Below are 13,984 nucleotides of genomic sequence, written 5' to 3' on the forward strand. Positions count from 1 at the left end.
TATGTTCCTGTACTCTACTATTACAGGATAATCACTTTACTGCACTATCCTCAGAAGAATTTGGAGATTTGTTATTTCCTGGTTAAAGGTTTCATTATTTCTCCTGGCAGAAACCTAGTCAGAAAGAATTCATTGGCTGTTTAATTCTGAGTTAATATACTTTGCCCATTTAAATCTGGGAAATTCATTTGCAAAAATAACTCAGCACATTTGGTGTTTTTAAGGACTGCAGTAAAACTTTACTGAGTGACCTGGTACCCTTTGCAAAGAGGGACTTGGTTTGAAGTCATGAGAGTGTAAAACACAAATATATTTGCATGCATCTTTAAAATTTACAAAGTTCAAGATCATGTCATGATATATGGGCCATGCAAACGTATTTTAAATATATCCTTTTAATTATGTCATTCTTATCCCTTTTCTTACCATTCTGTTTCACTTTTTTAATACTTGTATTAGCCAAATTAGAAGAAAAAACCTAATCAGGGCCTTGTTCCAAAAAGTCAAACATGAATAACTCAGAGTAACTTCTATGTCAAATTAATAGTTCATTAGAACTAAAGGAAGTGTATCTACCCTGAGTGAGTAAACATCTTATTTTTAGCTGTTTTTAGAATTTCATGACACACTGACACACAAGGACTTTTACAATGGTAGTGTATTTCTCCTATTGTAAAGAATTTCAGAGCAACAATAAATTAGCTTATTAAATTAATGTCTAAATAGATTTACATATTTTAATGAGCAAATAGTCTTTGGTTATTTTGGTATTTTTTTGATGACTCTTTTTCTGACAATAGGTCAAATTATAAAAATTCACATTTGCTACCACTTACAAAATGATAGAAGTTTATCAGGAAAAAATGCAAAAGAACTTTCAGATCTCACTTGACATTTTTTTCTGGCAATGTTTGCTAAGAATGATAACCCTCAGTGACATTTCACATTCACAAAGGAGACAGGCCAGTAGACAAAGCTTCCAGGGGTCATCATTTTGTCCTTTGTCCCTTTAACATTTAAACACTACAAACAAGCGCCTCCAACTTTTCTCAGGTGATCCAGTTCTGAAAGATGAAGCCTATTCAGGGCATGGGATGGAAATAAAGATGTCTACTGACATAACTCTGTGGAAGTGTTGCTCATGATCCACCTAAAATGGAACAGAAAGAAGGTCCACTCCTCCTATTCTTATTGATAGAAATCATCCTAAGGAACGTTTACAGTACCTACCAGTATACAGTTTATATGATTGGCTCTGCCGATTGACCAGAGTTCCCTAAGAATGAGCACTTATTAAGTGCTTTATAGCAATTGGAAGTGGTATATATTAATCATACTTGGAAATGATAGTCAGCTAACATTGCCAGATGCCATTCACTTCTCAGGAAGCCATCTGAAGGAACTTTCTGAAACACTGTGTCTCTGTTCCTAATAGCTGGATGATTTGTACAATATTGGAAAGAAGTGGAGTTGGTCCCCACTCTGCCCTTCTGTGCGGTTCTTCATTTCAGGCACAGACAATACTTGCAGGGAAATAAAATGACTACTGTACCTGCTGTATTCTCAGCTGCCTCTCTAACCATCCAAAGAGACTAAAAGGCACAGGACCAGCATGTGGGAGCAGGGTAGGGGATGGTGGAGAACAAAAATAGAAGAAGGAAACTAAAGAAAGAAAGAAGGTTTATAAATGCTTAAGAAGAAAAGAGAAGTGGTTTGATTTACTGCTAATTTAATCCTTTGTACCCTAAAAGCCCTCATAGGGTATGTAATACAAGATAGAATGGCCACATCAGTGCCCTAAGGGATTCTAAGTAGTTGTCAATCCTATGCCTCCTCCAGGTCACTGTTGGTTTTCTCTCTACATTTTCCATGTTACTATGGTCAGCAGGATGAACTTTTACTCCGTTTGGTGTGGAACAACTCCTTTATACTGGTGAAGGAATAAACTGGGAGGCACAGGGTATATGCATTCAGACTTACATAATACAATACAGCTTTATTATTCCAGAGAAAGGCTTATATCCCCAGGTGTCTGCAAGCAAGTACTATCTTTTCATGGGTCCATTATGAGCTCAGGTAAGAAAGATATTGGCCATGAAATGGGTGAAAGGCAGGGATGGAGAACACCCTTCAAAGCTGTCCTGGATGTTTGCTTCCTTGGTTTCACAATAAATAGAAGTGCTGAATGTAGGTGGGATATCAGTAGTGAATAAACAACATGATTGGGCCCAGTAGGTTTGGCTCTGCACTCATTCATTTGTTCATTCATTCACTCATTTACTCAAATATCTACTGAGAACTTACTAGGTACCTGGCACTCCGAAAAACATGAAGGGTGCAATAATGAGCAAAAACAGGCACAGTCAGGTCATTGGTCCATTATCATAGGGCTCAATGGCCACTTGCTGGCCAGTGAGAGTTCTGATTATTATTTTGGTTTTGGATGTCTCTTTAAAATTAACATCCCCTTCCTTATCCCAATTCTGAATTATAGATTTGTTAACAGAGTCTAAAGTTTGAGAAGGCTAAGAAGAGTCCTGCTAACTTCTTTTAATTTGGCAGGACAACCTTCCAGCATTGGCTTCCCCAGTGCCTCAGTTGTTAAAGAATCTGCCTGCAAAACAGACCACCTGTAATGCAGGAATTGTGGGTTCGATCCCTGGCTGGGAAAGATCCCCTGCAGAAGGAAATGGCAAACCATTCCAGTATTCTTGTCTAGGAAATCCCATAGGCAGAGGAGTCTTGCGGGCTATAGGCCATGGGGTCGCAAAAGAACTGGGTACAACTTAGCAACTAAACTACCATGACCACCCTCCAGCATTAAAGTTCATTAGATTTTGCTTCAACTTTTCTCATAGAAATAGAAATAGACAGAGGCTGGACCAAATCTGGTGGCCAAGGCTCTGATCATCCATTTTCTGAGACTGCTCAATGACCCATCGTATGTTTCCTGATACAGTAAAAAGTGTAATGAGAGAAGAGTGATCTTTCCAAATCACAGAGGAGGAGAAATTTATTGACAGAGTGAACATTTTTGGTCTCTCTGCTTAAGTAAGAGTTTTCAAAGCAAACACTTTCAACCCTCCTCTTGTAACACTGTTTACAGAGAAAATACACCGTATGTTTGCTGTGGGGTCTGGAATGTAGCCTTCCAAATAAAGGCAGGAGGGGATTCCTGGGTGAAAAGAGGTCAAACTGGAGAAAAATTAAGACAGTCATCTTTTTTCCAGCCATATCCCTAAGCAACCCCACAGTATCTTCCTCAGGAATCTACCTGGTGATATCTGATATATGCTGGTATGGAAGCCACACTGACAATCACTAAATAAACAGCATATGAATGGCAAGTGTTTGAGAGATAAGGCAGGATTTTAGATCCTCAAGCTGCTGTTTCTAAGTGAGGCTTCACCTCAAGTCTTGGCTCAACCCCCATTCAGTGTTATCTGTGGAAATCACCAGCCACATGCGTCTGCTTTTCTTCTTTCATGAAGATGATGACCCAGCACAGCATCCAATCAACTCCTCCTCACTGCTTTTAATGTCATTATTTTTATTGAGCAAAATTCTGACTGCTCAGAGCTAACTATTACTTTAATCTGAGGCCACCTATTAACAGTAATGCTATTACTGCAAAGACAGAAACAAGAAAATGGCCCAGGTACCCTGCACTTGTCTAGCAACTCACGCCTGCTCTTCCTCATCGCAGAGCATTAACAAGAAGTGACTATCCATGTGTATAGCAGCACATTTATGCACACACAATAAAGAGAATTAACATATTTTAATGCATTTTGTTTCATTGGTGATTTAGTTGCTAAGTCGTGTCTGACTCTTGCAACCCCATAGACTGTAGCCTGCCAGGCCTCTCTGTCCATGGGATTTTCCAGGCAAGAATATTGGAGTGGGTTGCATTTCCTTCAGCAGAGGATCTTCCTGATCCAGGGATCGAGCCTGTGTTTTCTGAATTGCAAGCAGATTCTTTACTGCTGAACCACCAGGAAAACACCAATTAGCCTAAAATAATACTACTAAGGTCATTTCTGATATGCAGCAGAGACTAGCAGCACAATGGTCTCTTTCATTTAAAATAATAGCTGTAATTGTTCATTCCTTTTCTCATTTACTCATTCTTTCAATAATCTTCATAAAGCACTTATTTTATGCTCTCATCAGGGGTGCAGTGGAAAAAAAAATAAAAAAGGTTTCCTACTCTCATGGAGTTAAAAGACTAGTGAGAGAGAACATTCCTGAAAAAGTTGTATATTGATCAAATTTTTATACATTCATATTAAAATTCAATATGTAGTTTGGTCTCACAGCGGAGTACTCCATGAATACTATTGTAAGGTAAAACACTGACTTGTAACATATCTATTTGGTTAGGACAGACATATCAGGCTTTATTAAAGCTAGGCACATATTTCCTTTCAAATATGAGGATATCTTCTACAAGGTTTGTGCAAATGAGTATCATGTAGATACACGCTTTCGTACAAGACAAGGAAGATGGTATAGTGTATCTTACAGTGCACTGATAAACTCACAGTGGTATAGATTTACATAAACAGCCGCACATAGACAAGTAAACACAATCCAATGTGTGTGCTTTACTAAAAGTATGAGAGCTTAGTTGAGCAGAAAGAGTGAGAAGTGGGGCAATGTGGGGCAGAGTATAAAAACGTAAAGCTTCTAGGACCCAGACTTAAGGATTAATAGAACTGAGCAGAGAAAGGAAAAAATGGTAAGAAAAGAAATAAATTCACAGAGGATTAAAGACATCATCATGGTTTTCTCAGTCATTCTCATCAATCCCCTCATGCAAGGAAAGCCTCAGTTACCTTTCTAGACATTATCCTCCACTCTCCCTGGGCTCCTTCCTGTCTTCTTATTCGGAAGAACAAGAACAGGAGAAGGATGATACCATTCAGTGTTAACTGACACACGCTGGTAGAAAAACAAAGACAGGGAGGAAAGAACCCTGGGATCCTGAGGATCAGGCCTCAAAGGTCAAACAGAGCACCAATAAAGCGGTCTGAAAAAAGCACGTTAGGGCAAGAACCAACAATTTCTTCTATTTTTTTTTCCTTCTATTCATAGTATCAGGAAAGATTGGCTCTGGAAGAAATATTGTTGATTTATTGACTAAAACCAGGGAGGTGCCCCTTTCATTTTATTTCTCTTTGATTAGATTTATTTTGCAGCGTCTCAGTTTTCACTTGTAGTTCTGGAGAGGATCTTTAAAATGGTTTAATGCAACCCCTTTGTTTCATGGATTAACAAATTACAGATCAGAGTGGTGAGATAATTTGTTCAAAAACACGATTACTTCCAGGGCAAAATTGAGGCCAGAAACCAGATCTGTACCCCCCTCCCCCACTGCCAAAGTGGAAAGTGATTTAAAGTTATTCAGACTGGTTTAACTCTGGGCTCTTAGTTATATCTGTGTGCTTTTATTCCGTATAATCGAAATAATAAAACTTTGCAGACAAGTGATGAGAAATAGATGACAAAAATACATGAAAAACACCTAGCAGAGTACTCAAAACTTAGTAGCTACTCACCTATGAAGCATCACTTTTCTCCTCTTTACGCAACAAAAATCATGCTGAGGAACTGGAGAAACTGTGATTAAGATATTTCAGAGCATGACTTCTGAAGTCAATCTAAAATCATGAACATTGTTAGTGGAAGATAAATGTGAGAACTGATTGAAATTCATACACACACACACAGTTTCCTTCCACGGTGAATAATAATGAAATGTTTAAAATTCTTGGGAATGCGTCAGTAATGCCAATTATATTAATAATAAATACCACTAATTGAACACCTACTGTGTGTCACTTGAATCACATGCATTAATTCTAATTCTGGCAACAAGCTTGCAAAACACTTCACAGATGATTGGAAAAAAAAAAAAAAAGGCACAGTGGTTATGTTACCCATGGTTTAGTAACTACCATGAGGATTCAGAAGAAAATTATAGAGAATTTTCAACTCAGACTTGTTCTAAGCAGATAAATAGAGAGAAGTGATTTCTTAAAATACTTTACAGCACAAATACCTAGATGCTTAAACTAGCAGCTGTTCTCCTTGGATATTCAATGGGAGGTGCTGCTAGGCTTTATCGGCCAGGACCATAAACTTAGGTGATTTAAAAATGGAACAAAGGGCACAGATGAAGATTTCTTCCAAGCATACACCTGCTGGAAGCTATGAGTAACTATCCCTTTGGTCAGACTTAATTGGATTTAGATCTAAATGAACTCTGACATGTTGATTATTCACTACTTGAAAGTAGAAAGAAGAAAAATGCTAAGGTGAGAGGTCAGCGGTGTAAGCTTTCTTTTTTCTCCTCTGTGGTTCTGAAAAGTTCCCACTGAGGCTTTCTTTTAGTTAGGTTTTGTATTTTCACTATTAAAGTAACATGGAGAAACTAAAAGGTTTGGTTCTAGGTCCATCCCAAATAAACATCTTCTTTCTTAACAGATTTGAGTTCTATAGCTTCTAGAATTAGTCCAGTAATGAATATGGGTGTCTACCAAAGGAAGCGCACAGTGCTTGGGGATAAATATTCAATAATTCTCAGAACTTTTTTCTTCCACAGACTCTTAAGAAAGGGAAGTAGGTGATTTCAAACATGACAGGAATATTAGAATGAATAAGAGTGAATGAACTGTCTGCTCTGCCCCAAGCTTTATATATCTTACCTCAGTTAATTCCCATAATTATTATTTCCATTTTATCACAAGTACAATTCTTATCCTCATTTCATCAAAGGAGCCATTAATGCTTAGAGAAGTAAAAACAGCCATTTAACGCCATGCATCTATGAATGACAGAGGTGTTATTCAAAGTCTAGCTCTGTTTAACCCCCACTCTAGCTCAGTCAGAACTCTGAGTGGATGGCTGTCTTGACATAGTCATGGTAGGTTAGACACTGAGTTGGACTCATCAGGGAACCCTTCCTAGAAAAAGTGGGCCCTGGGAAGGCAGAGAAGATAAAATATGTGATTGATGTCCTATTGCTAGTTATGTCTGGTCCCTGATACTGCAGATTTAGGGAGGACTAGAAGCAGGGCATGTCTTAGTTTAAATAAGCCAAAAGAAAAATAAGATGGAGTGAAGAGAGAAATCTGAAAGATTCAAGAGAAGTTTCTTTGGATTTAGAGCTGGACCAAGCAACAAAGCTAGAGATGACCTGTAGCTGTTTCAACACAGCAGGAGAGCAAACAGAGGCTTGAGACCCAAAGACCAGTATGGAACCCAGAATGTGATGAGGGACCGACTAGACTGATTAGTTGGTAAAAATCAACAGGTACACTGCAGATCCTGGAAAAGAAATATTTCTGTTTGATTCAAAAGATATTAATAGTAAGCAATTTGTGCAGTAACTAAAGTGAAATCCATGATAGAAAAGATGAATTTGCAGAGAAGGGCCATAGTTCAGTGTTCCCTTTATTGGTTCGTCATAATTCAACCAATATTTTTCTATTTTTTGTTCATGCATCAGTCTTTCATTTAACAAGTAGGCCCACTGTGTTTCAGGCTCACTGAGGGAAGCAGAGTGTCCACCGTGTTCATCTGGACCAAAGTAGCATACCAGGGGAGAAACAAAATCATCCCTTAGATTCCAGGGAGGATGACATAAAGTTCGTGACCACTGACTTGATGATGGAGAATACAATGTAGACACGTAAGTGCTTTGGGGAATGATATGGGATCAATTAGAGTGACTCTCATAGTGCAAGTGACGTGTTGATTGTGTTGAATAAAATAGAAACAGACGAGCCCGCATTCTAAGAGGAAACAGAAGAGGAAATATGGATGAGATTTACAATGATGATAATAGTTCCCATTTGGGGACCCTATTCTTCTCAACTGCCAGATGCTTTACTTTATTCATCAGTCTGCACTGCAGCCCTTTGAGGAAGTTATTACTGCCCTTGTTTTATGGATAAGAAATACAGTGACCAAACACTATTTGCCTGGGACCGAAAGGTTTCCCGGAGACTGGACTCTTAGTGCTAACCTAAGGAAACTGGAGTGGTGGATCCCCTTCCAGGAAACCAAAGATCACAATGTCACAAGTCAAGGACAAAATCTGAACTTATGTCCAAGATTGCCTCATGCCCATACCTGTGTCTTTCCACTATACCACACTGCCTTGATCTCTAAAACTCCTGAACTTAGCAATAGCCAGTCACATGCTTTTTGTAAATACAAACAAAATGTTTATCTCACAAATCAAATAAGCTTCATGCTGTCTCTTCTGTTAAGCTGTCCACTGCCGCTGTCTGGACTAATGATACCTGTGTATCATCTAGCAGATCTTTGACTGACAGCCTCCTTTAACACAGGAGAAACATATTACGTATAAACCTTTTTGTTTTTCAGTAATTCAGTTATAATCCTAAAGGTGAGTGATAGGACACAACTCCAAAAGAAGCTGTGACTAACAAACTAACATCTGGACGAAAATAAAATGAGAAACAAAAGTCCAGCTGTTTTGTCCATAAATGAAGCACATTGATATTTGGGGACATCTGGAGAGTTGAGTGAACTTTTCGATTTTCATACAGATGTTCAGTGTCACAGAGACAGAGTCATAACTATATACATGGAAAGATATGCATAATGGTATTTCACTACGTAATGACCATAGGGAACCCTTTCATAATGCTAATGTCTGTGGACAGAATGAAGACTCTGACTTATACTATTATATCAATTATATTTTATAGCATATGGTTATTATGTTCCAGGACATATATTTTGACCTGGATAGCTATGCCATGATGTAGATATTATGGATTTTGAAGTTAGTTACTTTATAGCCCTTTTCAAGTTCTAATTGGTTAGATGCAGGCAGGAAGAGTGGGACATTTACTGGATGGCCTAGACCTCCTTAAATAACTAAGCTTATTTAAAACATTTAAAAAAAATGATTCAAATAATTCACGTTTTAAAATGGTGTCACATTCCAACTAAAGATAGTCCCGGGGCTCCATTTATTCTGCAATCAGTGCACCCTTTGGTTCGGCTGTTGTGTGAAGCAGCTGCATTATCTGCATTTTGCCAAGTAAACAAACTCTGCACCATGCAATAGTGTTTGTTGTTTGCTAATGTGCTAGTGGTTAGAAACTGCATAAAAACTCTAATTACACATTTTCATATAATGCAGAGGCGGTGTAGGGGTGTGCTTCATTACTTGAGGATATGCACACAAACTGCACTTGTATCCTTTTTCTGTGGCATAGTAGGTTCTCAATAAATGCTTTGTAATTGCCTGAAAAATAATATCAAGCCTTAACTGATTGCTTACCATGTACTGGAGACTGGGTTAAACATTTAAAGTTTAAGTATTACTTAAGTATTAGTTAAATATTACATGTGTATTAGTTTAAGTATTGCTTAAATATTAGTCGCTCAGTCATGTTCGACTCTTTGTGACTCCAAGGACTGAAGCCCACCAGGCTCCTCTTTCCATGGGGATTCTCCAGGCAAGAATGCTGGAGTGGGTTGCCATGCCCTCCTCCAGAGGATCTTCCCAACCCAGGGATCAAACCTAGGTCTCCCGCATTGCAGGCAGATTCTTTACCATCTGAACCAGCAGGGAAGCCCAAGTATTACTTAGGGCACAAAATAATTCCCTGAAGTGGATTTATTATCTTCATTTATGTATGAGTCGACTGAGGTGCAGAAATGTTAAGTGACTCACCCAAGGTCATATCAACCTAGTATTTGGCAGAAGAGGCTTTTGAACCCAGATTTATCTGACTGCATAACCCCTGTTATGATCTGCTGCCTCCTCTTAAAATGAGTATTTGATGGCAGAGACCTAGCTTTGCTAAACCCCCAAGACTAGTTAAGATCACTGTCAAACAAAGACATGCACAGATCATTTTAAGCCTATCATCTTGGGAGAAAGTTGCTAGCTCCTGTACCTAGATGGAAGAAGTATACGTTTGTTACACAAACCCAACTTGCGCACATTGAAAACGATTCAGTCAGGGGGTTAGCAAAGGTTGTTTTAAGCCAAATGACACCTGTAAAAGAAAGTTATGTCACTGCTCTTTCCTTTTAAATGTGAGCTTCTTACTTACTGGCTGTGTCTGTTGCAAACATTGACATGTCATAAAAAATACAGTGCCTTATAAATCACATCTCTCCTGTAGGAGATTACAACATTTTTTATAGCCCATCTGAACCTCTTGAAGCTTTGTTTCTTCAGAATCTATTCCAGTTACAAAGAGATGAGATTTTTACTTCAAAGGAAGCACTTATGAAATCTGCACCTGCTAAATAGAAAACTACCCCTTTAAGGTTTTTCAGTGGTTGATACTTAATTTTGCAGTTTCCATTTAAAAGAATCGCACTGTACATAATGAAGTATCCACCTTTTATAATTATTCCACCACTAATTTCAGTGATGTATGCAAACAAGTTGGAAAAATGGTGAATCAGCCCTTTGACCTCAAGTCTAATCTTTTCAAACTAGAACTTACTGAATGAACCATCACAGAAAAACCACTGGTTCTAGTGCATTGAACATGTAGGGAATTAATAATGTCATTATATGTTTTCTTAGGTCAGTCTCCCAAGGCAATAGAAATAAAAGCAAAACTAAACAAAGAGAGTTGGACTGTGAAGAAAGCTGAGCACCGAAGAATTGATGCTTTTGAACTGTGGTGCTGGAGAAGACTCTTGAGAGTCCCTTGGACTGCAAGGAGATCCAACCAGTCCATTCTAAAGGAGATCAGCCCTGGGTGTTCTTTGGAAAGAATGATGCTAAAGCTGAAACTCCACTACTTTGGCCACCTCATGTGAAGAGGTGACTCATTGGAAAAGACTGTGATGCTGGGAGGGATTGGGGGCAGGAGGAGAAGGGGACGACAGAGGATGAGATGGCTGGATGGCATCACCGACTTGATGGACGTGAGCCTGAGTGAATTCCGGGAGTTGGTGATGGACAGGGAGGCCTGGAGTGCTGCGATTCATGGGGTCGCAAAGAGTCGGACACGAATGAGCCACTGAACTGAACTGAACTGAAACAAACAAGAACTATAAGCTTTTGTACAGCAAGGAAACCCTAAGCAAAATGAAAAGACAACTTATAGGCTGAAAGAAAATAGTTGCAAATGATGTGATGGACAAAGGCTTAATTTTCAAAATATACAAATAGCTCATACAAATCAACAACCAAAAAAACAAACCTACTCCAAAAAAAAAAAAAACAAATGGACAGAAGACCTAAGTAGACATTTCTCCGAGGAAGACACCCATATGTTCAGAAGGCACATGCTCATTATTGCTAATTATGAGAGAAATGCAAATCAAAACTACAATGAGGTACCACCTCACACCAGCCAGATGACCATCATTAAAAAGTCTACAAATAATAATTTCTGGAGAGGGTGTGGAGAAAAATGAACCCTCCTACACTGTTGGTGGGAATGTAAATTGGTGTAGCCACTATGGAAAATAGTGGGAGGCTCCTCAAAAAACTAAAATAGAGTTGCCATATGATCCATTTTATCTGGCATATAGCCAGATAAAACTATAACTAAAAAAGATACATGCACCCCTATGTTCATAACAGCACTATTCACAATAGCTGAGACATGGAAACAACGTAAGTGCCTGTCAACAGATGATGTGGTTATACAGGCAGTGGAGTATAACTCAGCCATAAAATGATACATGCCATTTGCAGCAACATTGATGGACCTGGAGATTATCATACCAAGCAAAGTAAGTCATAAAGAGAAAGGCAAATACTATATATTATGTGGAATCAAAAATATGACACAAATAAATCTATAGAAACAGACTCAGGGAACAGATGTGTGGTTGCCAAGGGTTAGGGATGGAGGAGGGAAGTCTTGGAATTTTGGTATTAGGAGATACAAATTATTATATATAGGATGGACAAACAACAAGGTCCACTGTATAGGACAATGGATTCTATTCAATATCTTGTAATAAATCATAATGGAAAAGAGTATGAAAAACTATATATATATGTATATAGAAATGTGTTGGTATACATACATACGTGTATACATACATACATGTATACATACATGCATGCAGTCACTTTGATGCAGAGCAGAGATTAACACAAGACTGTAAATCTACTACACTTCAATACAAAAAGGTCATTATACACATCCACACAGCTGGGGATTTTTAGCCAAATGGTTGCATTTTTCGCTGTGAAGATTTAAAAGGAAGAATAATTACATAGATCACTATTTAACAGAATAATCACGTGGCATTAGTTAGGATATTTTCCTTTCTTTATTTTTTGTTTGTTGTGCTTTCTTTAAAAGGAATGTTCATCAAATACCACATGAAAGACTGTGTTTACCTACCAACATAATAACACCTTTCATTTATGTCGCTATCTATTGTTTCCAAGTTGCTTTCACATTTATTATATAATTGGGTGATATCATTTGGACACTTGAAATTATACCTCAAACACAGTCCTATAACTGTTTTCTGAGTATTAAACTGAGGTAGATATGCTTCTCTGGCACTGCCTTGATTAAAAAAGTAACAGAAAATAATACTGTTCTCTTCCCAAAGAGATTTCAGACAAAGAAAAGAGAAGATGAATAATCGTATATCACCCACTGTGAAACCATGGTGAAATTTACAAGAACTTTACAGGAGGGGCTTTTGTTAAAGGGCCTTTCTCAACTGCACCAGGCTACAATCTAACAGTCTGTTCTTGTAAGATTAAGTGCTTCACCTTGAGGTTTTTTTATGACTGCTTCTAACTGTGGTGCCTCACCTTAGATATAAAATATCACCTCAAAGGGATGAACTAATGGTGTGTATGAAGGAGCTTCTACTGGGACTCTCCATGAATGAGAAGCACAACCAGAAGTATCAGGTTGGACTCTAAGCATGTGGCAGAGGGGAGAGGACACAGCCTTTGAAATCCTTTGATTAAAATCCAAGCTAGTTACTACTTGAAGGCCTTGGACAGCTCATGTAAACTCTCTGAGCCTTAGTTTTCTTATCTCTACAATGGTGGTGATATTCTTTCTTCATAGGATTATTGTGAATATCGATTGTAATATTGAATGCAAACAATTAGTGGGGGTCCAAGATATTAAATAATGAGTAAAATTATTACCGTTTTATTATTAGACCCATATTTTTGCTATTGCAATGTTCCAGACAGAAATCCAAGAGGGTGTATACCAAGGAATATATTTTAGTGAAATGAGAAGAAAAGAGCTTTAGTCAAGATGGTTTCCTGGATTGTAGTTTGGGGATGTAGATGATGCTGATATTCAGTAAAACCAGAAATAGAAGGATATGAAGGAGAGAGAGTGAGCAAGACTGGGAGAGAGAGATTACATCACATAATGCATTTCTCTTCTTCATCCATGTTGTAACCAGGTCTCTGGCACATATTAGGAAATATTATATGTATATAATATTTCCCTATACATATATTTTGAATTAATAAATGAATGAATGATCAAATCACACATGAACTAGGTCAATCAGCCTAATTCTACGACTGTGTTTGAATGAATAATATATATCTCATTGACTATTCTTACCAGAAAATGTAAATATCTAACCTGGCATGTATGCTTTTATCACCAGCCACAATAAAGGACTTGCATTGCATTTCAAATAAAATGAATTTAGAATGAAGCAGACAGAAGGATGACATTACTCAGATCAGTTACATTACTTAGATTAGTTCCTTTTCTAGGTTTAAAATGCCAGGGAGTAAGTGGCCTTAATTCTTCCCATTCCCCGTTCTTATTTGGATATGTACACATCTGGGAAGTCATTGGATTCTGGTTGAGAGCTTGTCAACTTTCATAAGTTTATAGTGTTTCCCTTCAACTCTGCCTGGAGACTTGCAAATGACACAGAACCCTTACCAAGTAGAATTCACCTCCTGGTAAGGGCCAAATCACTGTGGTAGGGTGGTTAAAAATGTGCATGA

General features: G+C 38.1%; 1 protein-coding gene across 29 annotated transcripts in view; it reads right to left on the reverse strand.

The window, feature by feature from the left end:
• The window catches only part of PTPRD (protein tyrosine phosphatase receptor type D), a 2,474,579-nt gene that overhangs the window by 584,617 nt on the left and 1,875,978 nt on the right, over positions 1 to 13,984 (reverse strand). For 5 of the 29 annotated variants that reach the window (XM_060410986.1, XM_060410979.1, XM_060410976.1 and 2 more), the window contains exon 1: positions 4,839 to 4,946. The exons of the other annotated variants lie outside the window; for them this stretch is intronic. The gene's annotated coding sequence lies outside the window, so the exon portion shown is untranslated. Of the gene's footprint in view, positions 1 to 4,838; positions 4,947 to 13,984 lie in introns of those variants that run through there. 29 annotated transcript variants of the gene reach the window in all.

The sequence above is a fragment of the Ovis aries genome, chromosome 2 (genome assembly GCF_016772045.2).
Source record: "Ovis aries strain OAR_USU_Benz2616 breed Rambouillet chromosome 2, ARS-UI_Ramb_v3.0, whole genome shotgun sequence".
Classification (NCBI taxonomy): domain Eukaryota; kingdom Metazoa; phylum Chordata; class Mammalia; order Artiodactyla; family Bovidae; genus Ovis; species Ovis aries.